At 43.6% G+C, this 17,079-nt stretch overlaps 1 protein-coding gene and 1 long non-coding RNA gene across 4 annotated transcripts in view; both read left to right on the forward strand.

The window, feature by feature from the left end:
- Window positions 1-17,079, forward strand: part of LOC139052217 (uncharacterized) — a 122,411-nt gene that overhangs the window by 3,960 nt on the left and 101,372 nt on the right. The window lies entirely within an intron of this gene.
- On the forward strand, window positions 551-10,610 carry LOC139052220 (uncharacterized). Of its 2 annotated transcripts, none has more exons than XR_011509788.1 (5): window positions 551-974; window positions 1,724-1,814; window positions 4,555-4,739; window positions 6,551-6,712; window positions 10,518-10,610. It is a non-coding gene; the product is annotated as an uncharacterized lncRNA (long non-coding RNA). The 2 variants fall into 2 exon arrangements; XR_011509787.1 differs by having other exon boundaries at window positions 10,515-10,584.

The raw sequence follows: 17,079 nt of genomic DNA on the forward strand, positions 1-17,079 counted from the left end.
TACCGTGCTAGTATTGTGTATACTGTCAAAAAGAAGAAAAAAATATTTCGGAAAGAAAGAATGCCCAGTGTCGAGATGTAACGATTCAAGCTTTATTTCTTTTTGACCTAGAATGCAATACCATTAGTTCCACGTGCTTTATGCATGGGTAATGTTATGACACAACTCATTATTTACCCGTTCATTACATGCACCAACCAGCCCAAATTATCCCTGTACTAGAGCTTATGGACGCATCGCAGTGCACTGCTTTGCACTTCATTATAGCACAGGGGTTTGCTATCGCCAGTAGCGAATGCTTTGGTTGACCTCCCTGCCTTTCTGCCTTTTGAATTCTCTCTCCCTTTGTATAAAACGCACTAACTTGTGGGAGAGAAAGCGTTCTCCTCTTTTAGAATTCAATTAATTGTCAAGCAATTATATTGCAGTTCCAGTAACTAGAGCAGAAATGCGAAAACGAAACCGATTCTGTTCGGTTCTCCGCGCTCAGAGTGCGACACCAGGGGGCAGCGCGCGCTGCGCGTCCGTTAGGAGTGGCAATGGTGGCAGACGGAGATGCACATGTGTAGTCAGCCGGCATTTTTCGAGTCGTGTTGTAAATGTTGTTAATTCGCCGTAAATATCTCTTGATTTGTACTCAAGGGTGGAGCAAGACCCCAAGGAAGAGAGATTGACGCATCGGGAGCGAAGAACAGAAACGATGGATGGTTACGCTGCTTGGGTCTCGGCACGTTCGAATTGGCAAAGTTCCGAATTTGTTGCTGTGTTGTGTACGCTTGTGCGCTCGTTATTTGCCGTCATCGCGCGGAGATATTTGCGCTGGATGTCTTTCACTTCGTGTACAAAACTCTGCTCGCTGCGGCATCGAAGAAGTTGCCCTGTGTTTGGGTGCGCGTATGCGCTTGGACACGGATAGCCTGCTTGCTCTCAAAGGGTGTTCAACAGTCTACGCGCGCTCGTAACTTGCTCATGAGGTAAGCCCATTTGAATCTTATTTGGTTTGCATAACGTAGGTGTTAAAATGATGTGTGGTAAGCCGGTGTCGCGAACAGAAATATTGTTTCAAAAGACCGCTATGCAACGTCTTAGGGCAAAAATGACGCATGAATGGGGAAAGGGATCACCCTATCTTTTCAGATCGATTCCAGTCGTAGTGCGATCGGCTCGATTGCAATTTCCGTGAGGTACTTCTAACCTTTTGTTCACTCGCGTTAAAAGCGTAGAATAAAACTGCGTTCAGTTGAGCTCTTGTATTGACGCTTGTATTGGCTTGAGAGCATACTGTATCCGATACAAGAACTTCTGTTAAAGTACGGAAATAAACGTTCGAGGCAATAGCAGTCGCTCACTACCTGTGGTCGTTACTTTCTTGCTTGGGTGCACGTTTTAATTGTGACCAGAAGAAAAAGTTCTTTGCTGTGGCTTCTCTGCTGTGTTTTCTTGGTGCAACGTTTTGCGGTGCAGCAAGACGTGTTCCTTCGAATGATGTCTGGGCAGTCAAGGCATTCGTGTCAGTAAGCAAGCAGTACACGGGGTATCAGTGCGAAAAAATTTGGACATACAAGAGAAGCGAATGGTATCATCATTGACTCTTTTATTTTACGAATTTTAGGTTGTATTACTAAAGCGGAGAGTGGATATGCATGAAAGTCAGATTGTATTGATACTCAGCAAAAACAAGGTAACTTATCATTACTAATCAATCCTTTTCTTTTACTGAAAGGCAAGTTGCTGTTGTGCTGGAGCTGAGAAGAGGTCTGCTGCCTGCAATGGGTCCATCTCTCTCAAGTTATTGCAGTATTGTAGCTCTCAAGGTGAGTGGATTTTTTTTCTCAGCTATTTGCCACCTGAATCATGACCGTTTACTTAGCGTTGTAGGTGATCACTGTTAGTGACATTGGAGTGCTGGTGGACCAGCACTCCTTTATGATTGCAACGCATATGACAGAGTACAGCTGTGGCAGTATGCAAAGGTGTTAATCTATAAGCCAAATTAGGTTCTTTGAGGTAATATGTTAATATATTGATGACATTGGATTGTGGTCTAGCAGGCAAAAATGCTAAACAAAAAGAAATTTTAATTTGCACTTGGTAAGATGTGCAAGCAATTCAGGCTGTTATACATGAAATGGGACATTTGTAGATGTCTTCTACAGTGCTGCAGTCCTGAATTGCTTCAGAGTTGAGTGATACCACTATAATTTCTCTGTAGAGCATGCAGCACAGTTTAGCATTGGGAGAGGCTGGCATCAACAGGCGTCTACTTACTGTGAAGTTCAAATGAGGTGTTACTGTTAGGGTGACTATGTATAATTTATGGTTTAATTCTAATCTTGTGTCAGGCAGACATAGTTTACCCACTTGGTTAAACAATAGAGATGTAATATCTATGTATACAAGTATTACCCATTTATTTATGCCATTTAGACAATGGCAGAAATGCGTGGGTAATACTTGTGTACATAGACAATACATCACTATTGTTTAACCAAGCGGTGCCCCTGCATGTTAAATTTTACAGGGCTATTATTAAGTAATGTCAGCTTTTGTTGTAACATTAAGGCACCTTTTATATTATTACAGATTACCACCATTGTGCACCATCATAGTGTCATATTTACACTAAATGTATTTGACTTTGCTATAAAACCTTGCACAGCGGTGCATCATGAAATTTTTTTTTATAGTTTCTGGCCTCAGAATGCACTTCACGTTATATTCTTGTTTGCAACAAGACTATAATGCAGGTTTCTCTCCTTATGTTTTGTGGCACTTCATACTGCGGCGAGCTAAACCACTGGGCAGCAATACTGGATACGCTACTGCGTGTGGAGCTGTCTTCAAACACACACAAGGAATACATCATTGCTTTTTTAGCACAAAACAACGGACACAAGAAAGACGACAGAACAAGGCACTACACTCAACTGACATCACTTTATTGCGTCCCTCCTTTGTAGACAGCAGAATCTAGAAGAACATGGGCTGTGAACACCATGTGCAGGAACCACCAACATCTGATCAAAAAAGCACACTCATGCAACAGAATAAAAAAAAAACTATATTGAGCACTTTACAAGGTTAAAGAAAGCACACTAATGCACTGTGACCCCAATGACTATATGAAGAAAACTTCCGATAACTCTCTGGCGGTGGTATCACGGCTCTTTTTTCAAAATCGTAGCATCATGAAACATTGCGAACCTAAGCGATCCATACCAACAGGCACAGGTTCCCATTTGGCTCAACATTGTAAAATACGGAAGTGCAAAGCCATGTTTCGTGATACTACGATTTTGAAAAAGTGCTGTGATACCACCGCCTGAGAGTTATCGGAAGCTTTCTTCATACAGTCATTGGGGTCACAGTGCATTAGTGCGCTTTCTTTAACCTTGTGCAGTGCTCAATATGGTTTTTTCGATCCCGTCGCATGAGTACGCTCTTGTGATTGGTTGTTGGTGGTCTCTGCGCATGGTGCTCACTGCGGATGTTCTTCTAGATTCTACTATTTATAAAGGAGCGACGCAATAAAGTGATGTCAGTTGAGTGTAACGCCTTGTGCTGGTCGTCTTTCTTGTGTCCATTGTTTTGCGCTTAACAAAGTATTTATGGATTCACACCAACTAGCCCACCAACACATTGTGTTGCGGGCACTTCTGAAGTACTGTCTGTCCAATAACCTTGGTGGCATGGAAGCGCCGTCCACTTCTATGCGTTGCTTTCTGTTTCATTGTGGCATCACATCACATTATAATCATAATGTGTCTGTACTTTTTCCAAGAGACCCATATTCCTATCCTTGTGTTATATTTGCTGTCGCATTATTTATGTGCAAATGACCAGTGCTCCAAGCTCCATTTTATCACAAAGTAAACTACTGGTACCTAAACAGTTCTGTATATCAGAAAACCAAAGCTGAACTGCCGAACAGTACCAAGCCTTAGTGCAGTGTCAAGCAGTCAGATTTTATTGGTCATGCAGAGGTGCACAGGATAGCTCTTTATTACTTGCTGAATAATTAAGCTGTGTGAAAACTGAGTAATTATGTAGCTTCAACCACATGCTATTGGTCATTGCTCCTGCCCTCATCAAATGTAGAAGATTATCACGGCATTTCCTATTCTCTTTTTCCTTATTACAGTGGGATTACTGCATGCGTAAGTAGGAAACGGATCACATAGGCAATCAAACGCCAACATTGTGTAAACTTGGAACATTGATTGTACAGTTTGATGACCCAGAATAAGTAGAAATACACCATAAATGATTGACAATTAACTTTTACTTGACACAGGGCTAAAGCATACAGTAAGCATACTGTATGCTCATACGGTGTCACATCAATTTAAATTTTAGTGTAGCTTTACAGTGTACGCTTCTATTGTTGCATTCTGTCAGAGGAATGGTAATGTTTCGCGTGTATAGCAACTAGACTGTCTATATACAGTAGTAAAAATGTGTGAACTGTATTTTTAATGATTTGATAGAATGTGTAGCACAATAAAGCCATACAATCAATGCACAGTGATGTGACTTTCTCTGCACATGTTGCAGGTTCAAAAAAGTATGGTGGAAGCTGTTGCCAAGGTTCCGACCAGAAAAGACATCCAGTATAAAAGGGTCCACGCCACTGATCTCTACTACAGGGGATGAACAGCACATCGAGCGCCCTCGACTGAAGCCGGCCTTGTCCCGGAAGTTGGTGCTTCACAACTTTGCGGCAGCACTTTGTTGCACGGGTGTGTGGCATTTCTTCCCCTAACATGCCTGCCTGATGTGCCATAACTACCCAAGCAGTGTTTCGAGGTGTCCAGAATTTTTCCATTGTAGTGTCTACAGTGTCGCTAACATAAGTGGCGTGCAATGGAAACACTGGTAAATCAGAAAAAACTTGATGTAAGAGAACACTATCGTATACGGGTTCAGATTGTCATAAAAGTGCTTACCAGACATGTAGAGACCTCCTAAAATGTGAAAAACCACAAAGAAAAGTTTTTCGGCAGCAATATTATCTGATCGCACGCACTAGTTAGTCCACCATATGCCCTGCTTCCAGGACAAGCGACTGCATGACATCGCATTTCCACTGGCTTCACCTGCATCCGGTGCGATGTGCTGCATCCAGCGAAACATGTTAGAAATCAGTGGTGCACAGTGTTTTCTGTCCCCTTTCTCGACGCCTACTGAACACATGTTAAACTGTTTCTAAAGCAGACAAACAGAGGGAAAGGGTTCTGAACACATTGCATCTTAAAGTGGCTGGTACTGGGTAACGCAAGTACTGTGGCATAGTAGATTTGCACCAGGCAACCTGGGTGCCAAAAAGGCTGCTGTTTACTTGCAAATGGCCAACATATTGTGAGCATGTTGAAGTTCTTTTTTTATTCTCATCGCTTATTTAGCTAACGGAGACAGCTTTCACAACTGAAGAAGCCTTGGAAGCATGAAACACTTCACAAAACCAGCTTCAATATATCGTGTCTGCATCACAATTTCATGGCTGCATGAGTGAACCCTCTGGTTAACATGTAAGAGAGTTCATGATGTTTGCCATGCATTATCCACTTTATTTACAGGTCAACCCTACCTTGAGATTTAAGCTGATGTTGCGTTTAGAGAAATTATGGCCGAGAGCCAGCTTTTGAGAATACAGATTGAGCTTGACAGATTAAACACCAGAACAAGTCGTTGAGGATTTCAGATCAAGAATCTTCAAAGGCCAGTTCATTTAGTGGTATTAATATTCTGCTCGAAGTTGTTGATTGTTACGTTCATATGGTGCCCAAGCATTGCGGTAACAACTTCACTTGGAGTACATAGCAAGGGTGTATTCGATGTAAGCTGCTGCCTTTTTTTCTGTGTTTTCAAAAACTGGTTTCTTGTTCAGTTTAAATTTTCAAATTTTGCATTGTTTATTAGGTGTTGTGTCTTGTTTCCTTTTCCTGCAGCTTCTTAGTTAAACATCTGAATAGTGAACACAACTTGACCTTTTGCTTGATTGCCTAGATTACATGCCCTCGATGCAAAACAATTTCACTTCAAAACTGCTTGTACCATACTGAAAGAATAACTTGAAGCAGCCATAGCCACCAATAACACGCAAGAGATGATTATGAAAATTTTAATATTGTTTTTTGATCTACAGGGTGTCTTAACTATCATGCACCAAGATTTAGAAATATGTAAATGCGATGTAACTAGACAAAATGAAGGTAATGTTTGCCATCGCTTGGAGATACTCTGATTATATTGTGTATTCTGCCTAATTACATAATTATTAATTAGTTATTAAATATCTCAAATAATTAAATGAAATGTGTCAATGAAAAGTTGTAGAGCAATATGAAAGCCTCCTGATACATTTTTTGTTACTGTTACTCATTGTGTGCTACATAAAAGTGTTTTTCCAAGGAATAAGCCTGCGAATACACATAAAGTGTCTTGAGTGGCCAGTCATGTGTCAGTTTTGTGGTGCAAAGCCACGAATACAACTTAAATGGGTTCTTTTAAGAAAAAGACTTAGCTCAGCAAATTATCTTTCTTTGTGCAGCCTGTGGAGACAACGCTTCTTAGACATGGCCGTGGCCCTCAAGGAAGATGCCGAGGCCACAGGCAGTTCCTCCAGTGACCGTGAAAAGGTCCCCTGGGGCACAAGTCTGGTTTGGCACCCCCACCTTTCTCCTGCAGCTTTTCTGTCTACTTAGCTAATCAGGTGGGTCAATGATGGCAAAGAGAAAAAAGAATCAACAGCATCAAATGCAGAACTTGCTCAAGCTCAATGCATTTTTGGTGTGAAGTTTTTCCCTTATCATTTATCAAAAAACGGGTAATAAGTATATGATATGGTCTTCATACGGACACCTCTTTCCCACAGAGAATTAGCAGTAAAAAAAGCAGCTTATGAAGGCTTGAATATTAGCTAGGATGATGTGGCATAGATAGGATAATGATTATGAATGTTTCTAATGAAGATAGTGGTAGTAGAGTGAATAATCAGAGTTTATATATAGATTGAAAGACATTTCGTTCCAATGCCAGAATTTTAAATCATCCCAAATAATTCTTGCATTTTATAGTCTTCATTTTATAGTTCTTGATGCTTGCTTCTTGCTGACATCATTCTTATGCTGCATAATTCACCTGTTATAAATTCCCTATTTCTCCCATTCAAGCAACTTTACATTCATCATAAGAAACCTCGTAGATGAGTTCCAGAAACTTGCTGATGAGATTAGGGGGCGTCGTGTACCCCAGGCTGAGATATGCATTCAAGAGCCTCATATCTTGCAAATGTTAGAAATACTCCTGCTAAGCAAGTTCTTGGTGTCATACAAGGTTATTTGCGAATACGAATTTGCCTAAATTTAGAAAAAGTCAATATAAAACATGTCAAGCGATATCGCTGACGATACACACACATTCCAACTGAACTAAATACAAATATAGCACCAAATGCAGAATCATTGGCATGATGCCATTCTTTCAGTGGATTGAAATCTGTCCTGCATTGTAAATCTGGAATCCTTCATAATCCAGACTACTAAATACTTATGAGGGTTGTAACGTAAAATATGCATGTATTTATTCCTCGTTTCTTTACTTTAGGACCCGATAATGCTTAAACAGCAGTGAAAGAACTGAGATCACAGCACCTAATACTTTATATTGCTCCAGAAATCCGTTTCTCTGCCGATCGCAGCATTCGACACTAACAAGAAGGCACATAACACTTAGGGTGGTGCTATTCACTTTGATTGTTTGGGAACGAAACCCGTAATGTACATGTTATGGCCCTACGTGTCATTACATTTGAACAACAAAAAGGTAGGGGGTTTGCATTTTGCAAAACTGCATGGAGGTTTTCACTGTGTGCAATTAAAATTAGGAACCTTCCCAGCTCATACTAAATGCATTCTCCAAAGCTTTAGGTTATACAGGTGCACTACTTTACACAGAACACACTCTTTTCCCTCGTCACGGCTCACACTCTTAGGCAGAGTTACACCCTTTGAAGTGCCCCTTCTTCCACACAACGATAATTGTCATCTGCCTTTATGCATTTCCTTTCTTTAACGCTGCGAGCCCTGTGCTTTCCAGTAACGAACGGCATGCGCGTTATCAGCATGATAGCATTCCCGACAGCAAAGTAGCGGGCGTGGCGTCTTCAAGAAAGGAAACGCATCAAGGCAAATAACGATTATTGTTGTGTGGCAGAAGGGGCACTCCAAAGGGTGTAACTTTGCCTAAGAGTGCAGGTGGTGATTCAGATTCTTCAAAGGTGTTTCATTGTATGGGATGGCACATCGCGCTTCACTTATTTGCAGAATATTGCATTCCAATTGTGTCATATGAGATAAATCCATTAGAGAGCTTTAGCTTGCCCTAAATTTATTACAGCTGTGTACTGGTAAACTGGCCGCAGCTTGCAGTGCTTGTGGAAAAAGAATTGTAACTGCCATATTATATGTAATTGCTAGTGCACAGGCATCGGCAGCAGCAATGGTTAGGGTACACTTGTTTCTTCTATTCTGGGGTATGCATCCTCCACCAGAAAGTAGTTTTTTCGTCTTCCTCTTCTACCATATTGGAATGTGAAATGGGGTGTAATTTGTAGGATATACTCTTGCATAAACTTCATGAGCATTTATTCTTGTCTGTGCCACAGATCATTGTTGCTACCACTGTAAAGAAGGGTGCCTGTTTACAGCACCCATAGGGAACAATCTGTGAATCTTTAACGAACAGTAAGGATAATGAATAATCGAATAATTTTTAGTAATTTTCAACAAATTTAGCACTCTTTGCTTTCCACTATGGTGTTTTTCAAACTCTAATGTTGGCACAAGGTTTGAGTGCAGGATGTCATTTTGTGTGAAAGAGTACACTTGTGTGCATAACACCTCATCGTCAACATTCTGCTGCACAGAATGTCATTAGCTTTCGTATGCATTGGTCACTATCTCACAAACCGGTTGCTCCTTTGTTAGTTGGAATGTAGCATTTATGTAAAGCACATTTGATGTTCTAACAAAAAGCATTGTGCCCTCTTATCCCCTAATTCTCCTCACTTGATGCCTAGTGTTGTAATAGCATGGTTGACACCATGCGAGTCAGTGTGGTGAATAATTGTGTCTGGTGGAGTAGGGGGTGTACGTTAACTTAACCAACTTTTCCAAACGACTTGAATCAGTATTGTGGAATGCTGGTTTTTTTTTTTGCAATCACTGTTACCAAGTTTCACTTTGGTTGTGGCAACAAGTATAATGTAGTTCGCTAGCACTCCTGCCAACACATATAATGTGCAGGCATCTGTGTTGAAAAAAAGACCAGCTAATGGTTTGCCAGGAGCTGAGGTCCATTTAGACCATTAAATTTTGAACTTACACCGGTGGAAATAACTGGTGAATGAAAGCACACCCAGGAGAACTGAAGCAAGACTGCGAGTCGGCCTAGTTGGAACAAATTCATCTTGAAACTTATTGTGCGCAACAAACAGGGACGAAGAATAGAAGAAACACAAGGACGAGCACTTAACATTGTGTTTCTTCTATTCTTCGTCCCTGTTTGTTGTGCACAATAAGTTTCAAGATGAGCAGGAGAACTGACCATAATATTTTCTTTCATTATAACACCGCTGAAGCTTTGAACTGCATTTGAATTGGCTTGTTTAAAAAATGACCCATTTCCTTGTTCAAGTAAGACAAAGGTTCCACAGGAAGAGAGAAACTTGAAGCCGTCAACAGCAGCATGAATATAAACAGCACTCGACGTTTTGCAATCTTGCACCTGGTTATATTATCCATCCCATTTTTTCCCACAGGCTGTTCTTTACTGTTTTATGGTCATATCCAGTTTAATTTTAATGTCCCTATTTTTTAATATTTGGTTAATATATATTTTCTTCATCGGCTTTCAACCAAATATATATTCATAATGCGCCTTCATTTACCACTTGCAGTGATCCTAACCAGATGCATCTTGATACAAAATTTATTTTCCTTAATTCTTCGTTTTCCTTTTCCAAAAGTGCAAACTGTTTATCTTGATACCTATTTTGTCTTCTGGGAAGATTAGGTCTACTGGATTAATGACTGCTTACATGGGTACATCGTTTTCTGTTTTGGTCACCCCTACTCTTGGCAAGTACTGACAGCATCGCTCATACCCACTCCATCACAATCACCACTGCTAAGCACATCCTTCCTTCCTTTATTTTAACACTTTGACTTCTCTTGACCTATTATACGCACCAGTTACTTCTCCCCCAATGAGGCTAGGGGCCAGTGAGATATGCAAAATCCAAAACAACACAGCCAAGGAAAACATTTGCTACCCTAATGACAAGCACCTATGTCGAAATGTTGGCTACAGCAACATCCCTTGTTCCAACAATGTTGATCTACTTACATGTTTTTCTAACACAGAAGTTACTGCTTTGTCGTGTTCTGTGATTAAACTTTTTGCCGCTTTCTTTAGGATGGATATTCACGAATACTATTTGTTTCTCCTAACAGCAGCAAGTTTATCCTTGCAAGCGTTTGGAGTCAAGAACAACTTTCACCAGGAAGAAGTGCAAGACGAGTGATTGAAGAAAATAAAGTTGCTTCTGTGATATAAGAACTTGAGGACTGAAATGTTGCACCTTTTTGTATATATGCTATGCAGTGCATTCATATCACAAAGTGCAAAGTGTTTTATCTCTGCAGCCATGTCAGTGTGCTGGCAAGACAATTTTCTCAATGGTGACCTGCTGCTTTGACTATGAGCTGCCTTCATGACATTTGCATTAAAGGAGATGTACTATCGTGGACAAAAGTACCCTGGAAGTGCGAGCGTTGACCAAATTGCATTTCTGCTCAAGACCGCTGAAAACAGTGGGTCACGTATGCACATTCCGAACGCAGATGGTGGCACGGCTGATCCCAGCAAATAGCACACCAATGAAATTCGGTCGACTCTCGCACGTCCTGGGCAATTTTGTCCCCGATGGCACATTCTTCGAATGGATATGCTCTGCAAGATTAAATACGGGAAGCACCTGTACTTTAACGGTTATAGTACAGATTCAGCATACGGTGTGTTCCGTTTTCTGAATACGAGAAGCACCGTACTTTAACGGTTATAGTACAGATTCAGAATACAGAGTCTTCCGTTTTCTAGACACAGAAGCACTCGTATCTTGTATTACGGTCTCTTTTTTTACAGTTGTCCGTTCTACGGAAATGACCGTTCTTAATTTACGGAAGAGTGTTCGGTCACAAATTACCAGCAAATTTTCTGTAAAGTAAGGCAAATTTTTTTTACAGTGTAGACACACAAGAAAAAAAACCAAACTGCAGTAAAAGCAAGCAAGACATACGTGATTAATTAAAAATCACAATAATGACTCTACTTCACATACAAAATTATTTGCGTCAAGAACACTGGAAAGCAGACCATTTATGTCCCATAATAGATCAGGAAAAAAAGATGTGTTCATATGCATAAGTCCCTGCTAAAATATGGGCAAGTGCCGTTTCACGAGTATGTTTAGTTTCCTAGCACTGTGTAGATGTACACAGTTTCGCATATCATCTTGTATCCTTTGCAGAACAGTTGGGTAGAAAATCCAGCCGACTGACTTTTCGGTGGAATTCTTAAGCTGGGTCGTTATTTTGTCTCATTTTAAGAATGCCGGAATGTCAGTCATTCTGTACTTGTAAAAGATGAAGTATAGTTTTACAGCGCTGGTTGCTGTGGGTTTAATCCTCAGGTCATGTTGATGTATGCCGGTATCGTATCTAGAGGAGGAGAGGAATGAACGTTGATTGTGAGAAACAGCGAGAAAGTATTTTTTATTTGCCTAGGTGGGCGGTTCTCTTAGTCCAGAAAGCCATTGGCTAATGCCGCAGCCCGGGCCCGGTCCACCAGACTTCGCTGATCTTCCAGGCTCTGTGCCGTTAACATTGCCTCCCACGTTTCTTCGATCGCTTGCAGCGGTTCTGAGGCATCATCTTGATTGTTGTTCTCGCGGTGTGGGCACACCAACACCATGTGTTGGGGGTATCTGGTACCTCACAATATCGGCATAGGTATGAGAATTTGGTGGGGTGCATCCGGGGCATGATAATTCCATGGTCATACATATTCGTTTGTAGTTGGCGGAGGGCGGTTGCTTCTTCCTTGCTTAAATTTGGATGTGGTAGAAGATATTCTCTTCTTTCCGGTCGGTAATGTTGCAATATTGCGGCGTAGTTGATGGGAACATCCTCCACCCTAGTCGCTTTCCGGAGCCCGTGCGGCAGGAAATCCTGGCTGGTATGCACTCGGGCGACAGCATGTGCTGCTTCGTTGCCTGCCAGGTGTTCGTGGCCTGGGCTCCATGCGATGTAGGTTTCGGATAGTTCTTGGCTCCTTGTTATTTCTTTTAGAATCTTCACTTCTGCGGCAGAAATTCGGCCTTTCGTAGGTTTCTACATGCCGTTTGCGAGTCGCTCAAGATGATTGCTGTGTCTTTGCATGTGGCGATGCCGAGGACGATGGCCACTTCCTCCACCGTTTCTGGATTTCTGGTCGGTATGGTGGCAGCTACTAGCTCATTTCCTTGGTTGTTGGCCACGGTAATTGCGTATGCTGTACTACCTGGGTATTTTGCCGCATCTGTATATCTCGTGTTGGGGTTCTTTGAGTATTTCTTGCTGAGCGCTCTAATTCTTGCTTGTCTTCTGTCTTTGTGGTATGTTGCATGCGTGTTACGAGGTATTGGAGCGATTGAGATACAGTCACGAAGAAATGGCGGCAATCGGGCTTTCGCGTCTGAATCTGCTATGAAGTTTTCGCTGTATGCGAGTTTGCGAAGTACTGCTCTGCCTGTTTGAATCAGTTTAAGGCGTTCCAGCTGGCTGGCTCTGTACGCTTCACTCATTTCTTCCCAGGTGTTATGGAGGCTAAGTTTGAGGAGTGTCGGGGTTGAGGTCGTACTGAGAAGTCCTAGTGCGCTCTTGATTGCTTTTCTGATGATGATGTGGAGTTTTCAATTTCAGCTTTTTTGAGGAGTAGATACGGGGTGTCATATGTGATCCGGCTTATAAGGAGTGCTTGGATTAATTGGACGGTTTCATGCTCTTTAAATCCTGTTCTTTGAGTGGTTATACGCCGAATGAGATGGGTTACTTGTGTTAGGGTCTTCTGAAGCTTCGGAAGTGTAGCTGTGCCAGAACCATCTTTATGTATTATGAGGCCAAGGACCAGGAGGGAGCCAACTTGAGGGATGTCGATTCCATTTAGTCTGATGTTGGGATCTGGGGCGACGTAGGCTGGTGGTCTTCCCCGGGTTCTTGCCTTGAGGATAAGTAACTCTGATTTTTCGGGGGCGCACTGGAGACTGCATTTGCGACAAAATTTGAAAGAATTATAGAAGAAAAATTAGAAAAATTGTCATTGTACTTGAGCATTCTGACTTACAGTCAACTCAATGGTAGTCCAGGATTCTATCTCTCACCCACTCTGCCGCTGCTGCAGCTACGTAGAATATTCATCCTAGAGAGCACGATCGCGTCAGCAGAAGCCATGATTCGCTAACGCCCGCTGAACATCTGCGCACTGCACTGAGCTGGCGTCTGTATCTTGTCACTTGCGGTGTCGGTCCTAACTTCTGTTTTCTCATTCTACGCGTTATGACAACAATTCAGTGCGTCAATTTCATCTTCGTTAGTTTCTTCTAGCGCTCGGCTTCCTCTCATATTTACTGTGTGGAACTGACGTCGCCTTATTTTCTTCAAGAATAGCGTCAAAGCTATTAAATAATGGGATAACCGAAATGTAAATATAAAAAACGCTGATCGAATCCAGAAGTAAGAAGCTAAAGCGTTGTTTTAGTGGACACCGTTGCTATCTCGATAGGTTGGCGTAGATGTTGATGTAGATCCTTAAAAAAGCTAGACGATGATTGCGTTCTTGATTGCTTGCTTGCGTTCGAGGGTGGCTCATACCCACTATGGGGAATTGGCAAAGAATTGGGTGATTTGTGATGTGAGTAATTATTATGAGTCTTAAAAGAAGCATTTAGAAATCTTGAATAGCTGAAAAGAATAAATTCAGATAATATTAAAGAATTTAGCAAGGAAGTAGTCCTGATTCAGTTATATATCTCACAACAGCTGCGCCAATATCGCTATGATAATGTTGGAGCCTTGGAATAGGGGCCCACCCTTGCTGAAGAGAAGTCTCCAGTCACCAGCGCCAAGAAGATGAAGACGACGGAGACCTCGTAACCGCGAAACTCTCGAAAGACTCAAAAGTTTTCCCTTTCCTTCCCTTCCCTTCCAGAGAAGAGGCTCCGAAAGACAGAATACAGGAAATCGTTATGTTCAATCCGGCCCCATTAAATTTTCCTTCTAAAGTATGTTTTCTTAATGATAAAAAGCGGCGACGTGACAGGAATACGTGTTTTATTGTTTCATCCTCACCACACATAGTATAAGCACAAGGAGGAGGGCGCCAAACCAGATCGATGCACATAATAGTTAACACAGGTATTCAACATCGGAATTTGTTAGAGGACTTCAATTTTTCTATTGCAGCAGAAATTTCTGCTCCAAGGGAATAGGAGGTGTTGGTAATCAGTTAAATTTGTTAATGATAGGTTCTGAGTCTTGCATGACTGCCCATCCCCTGAACCTAGCAGCAGTTATGAAAGCAGATACAGGTATGATCGAGATAATTCGACCATTAAGGGTAGATCTCACCAAGCTGTCTGCTAATTCATGTATAACTAGTCCTTCGTGCCCAGGTACCCATATAAATCTAATTAGTGTTAAGTAAGAGGGTATTAGACAATGAAAAATACGTGAAATATGTGAGCCATTATTTGCAGTAAGAGTCGAACATAAAGGTAAAGAATCCGTTACTATTACTGCTTCCGCGATTGATGAGCTTACTTTTCGTAGAGCCAATGTGACTGCCAGAAATTCGGCTAAAACACTGGTAAGTAGTCAGGAAGTCTTAAAGAGTGCGACCAGTCAAAATCGGATGATTGAGCGTGTCTGCTTCGTCTTCATTAGGGTTCTTCTAGCGCCCGGCCTGTTTTCATTGTTAGATGCGGACCCTTTTCCTGGCACCACTCGAGTTCCCCAACCACACCCAACCGCCGTCGCATTCCAATTAAGGTGTGCAATTAAGGAGCGCGTCTTACACGTTCCCGGACCTGTCAGACGAGTTGGCGAACCCCACCTAGTGCGCCGCACGTCGAGCTATGTCTCCACCCCCTGCTTGATTCTTCCCGAAAGTGCAACGGGAGGCTGGCACGGTTCCAGGTAATCTTGGTCCCAATCAAAGCTGTTTTGCAGCTCTGAAAGGCCGTTCGAAGAAAAACCCGTCTCCTCCAGCTGAGCGCTTGCAGACCAGGAGGCAACACGGGTGGCAAATCACCCGTCCGACAGTGGAGCCCTTGGAGCGACCCCATTTGCCGATTGTGACGGCACTTGCACGAGCGCCTACTATTGGAAGAAAATGACGACACCTGAGCGGGCTCGGCCATTGGCCGAAAATGACGCGACCCCGAGAGACCGAAGATTGGATTGGAAAAACTTTAATAAAAGTCCTGCAGGACGCACGTCAGCGCGCAGTGGGCGTCTCCCACGCAGGGACCGACAGGGAATACCTGGCGGCCGCTGCGCGAGCCTGCTGGACGGCCCATTGCTGGTCTTGTAGGAGCGGGCTTCTTAGGGTCTTCTCCCACTTGTCGGACGTATAGTCAGGCGGAGCGTTTCTGCACTCCCAGAGCACGTGTGCGAGTGTCGCCGTGACCCCGCACGAGGGGCACGCATCGTCTGGGTAGACGTCCGGGTAGATTATGTGTAAGGTGGCCGGGTTTGGATAGGTATCCGTCTGTAATAAGCGTAGCGTTAGCGCCTGCGGCCTGTTTAGTTTAGGGTGCGGGGGCGGAAAGAGACGTCGTCCCAAGTAAAAGTGTTTGGTTATTTCATTGTAGGTTATTGGGGCATCCCTGTTCGCCTCCAACTCATCGAGACGTAGTTGCCCGGGGGTGACGGCGCGGTCGGTAAGCGCGTCATGGGCTGTCTCGTTAAGGTTGGGCGGGGCGCCCGGAATCCGACCCAGGTGGGCGGGAAACCAGATGACGGTGTGGTGTTTGAGGGTGCTTGGATCAGCGCCGCGGAGGATGCGTAACGCCTTGACGGAGACGACTCCTCTCTCGAGCGCTTTGATGGCTGGTCTCGAGTCGCTGAATATTGTCGTTCGCTTATCGTCGAGCACTGCCAGGGCTATGGCCACTTGCTCCGCCACCTCGGGATCACGTGTGCGTACCGTGGCGGCGTTTAAAGTCCGTTGCGAGGACGAGACCGCTACCGCGGCGAAGGCTCGGTTGCATCGGTAGGCGGCGGCGTCCACGAAAGCGACGTCGTCCGCTTTCTTGTTTACTCGTTTGAGGAACGCGGAGGCCCGGGCTTGGCGCCTGCCTCGATTGTGTTCCGGATGGACGTTTCGCGGAATGGGTGCGATCGTGATCAAGTCGCGGAGCTCGCGGGGAACCGGCGTAAGCTCCGGTGGATCCTGGGTGTTCAGTGGGAAGTACCCGAGCTCGCGCAAGATGTGACGGCCGGTCTTCGTCATCGTCAGTCGTATCATCTGCGCTCTCTCCTGAGCCTCACGATCTCTTTGAGGGTATTGTGCACTCCGAGCTCGAGGAGTCGATACGTCGGCGTCGTGATCGGGAGCCCAAGGGCCCGCTTCACTACCTTTCGGATTAGTGTATTGAGCTTGTCACGCTCCGATTGTTTCCACTTATGCATTGCTGCGACGTAGGTGAAGTGACATAGGACGAACGCGTGTACGAGACGCAGCAGATTGTCTTCTTTGAGGCCGTGGTGACGGTTGGCCACCCTGCGTACAAGTTGTATTGCGTTCTCCGTCTTTGTCGTCAGCTTGTGGACCGTTTGGATGTTGGATCCGCCTGCCTCGATAATCATTCCCAGTACTTGGATGGAGTCAACCCTGGGGATTGGGCGACCGTCTCTGGTGCGGACAGTGATGTTGCGCTCGGTCGGTGGTTTCCATCCGTTAGGCCTTTTGCCTCGTCGT

Source organism: Dermacentor albipictus, unplaced genomic scaffold, assembly GCF_038994185.2.
Source record: "Dermacentor albipictus isolate Rhodes 1998 colony unplaced genomic scaffold, USDA_Dalb.pri_finalv2 scaffold_20, whole genome shotgun sequence".
Taxonomy (NCBI): Eukaryota; Metazoa; Arthropoda; class Arachnida; order Ixodida; family Ixodidae; genus Dermacentor; species Dermacentor albipictus.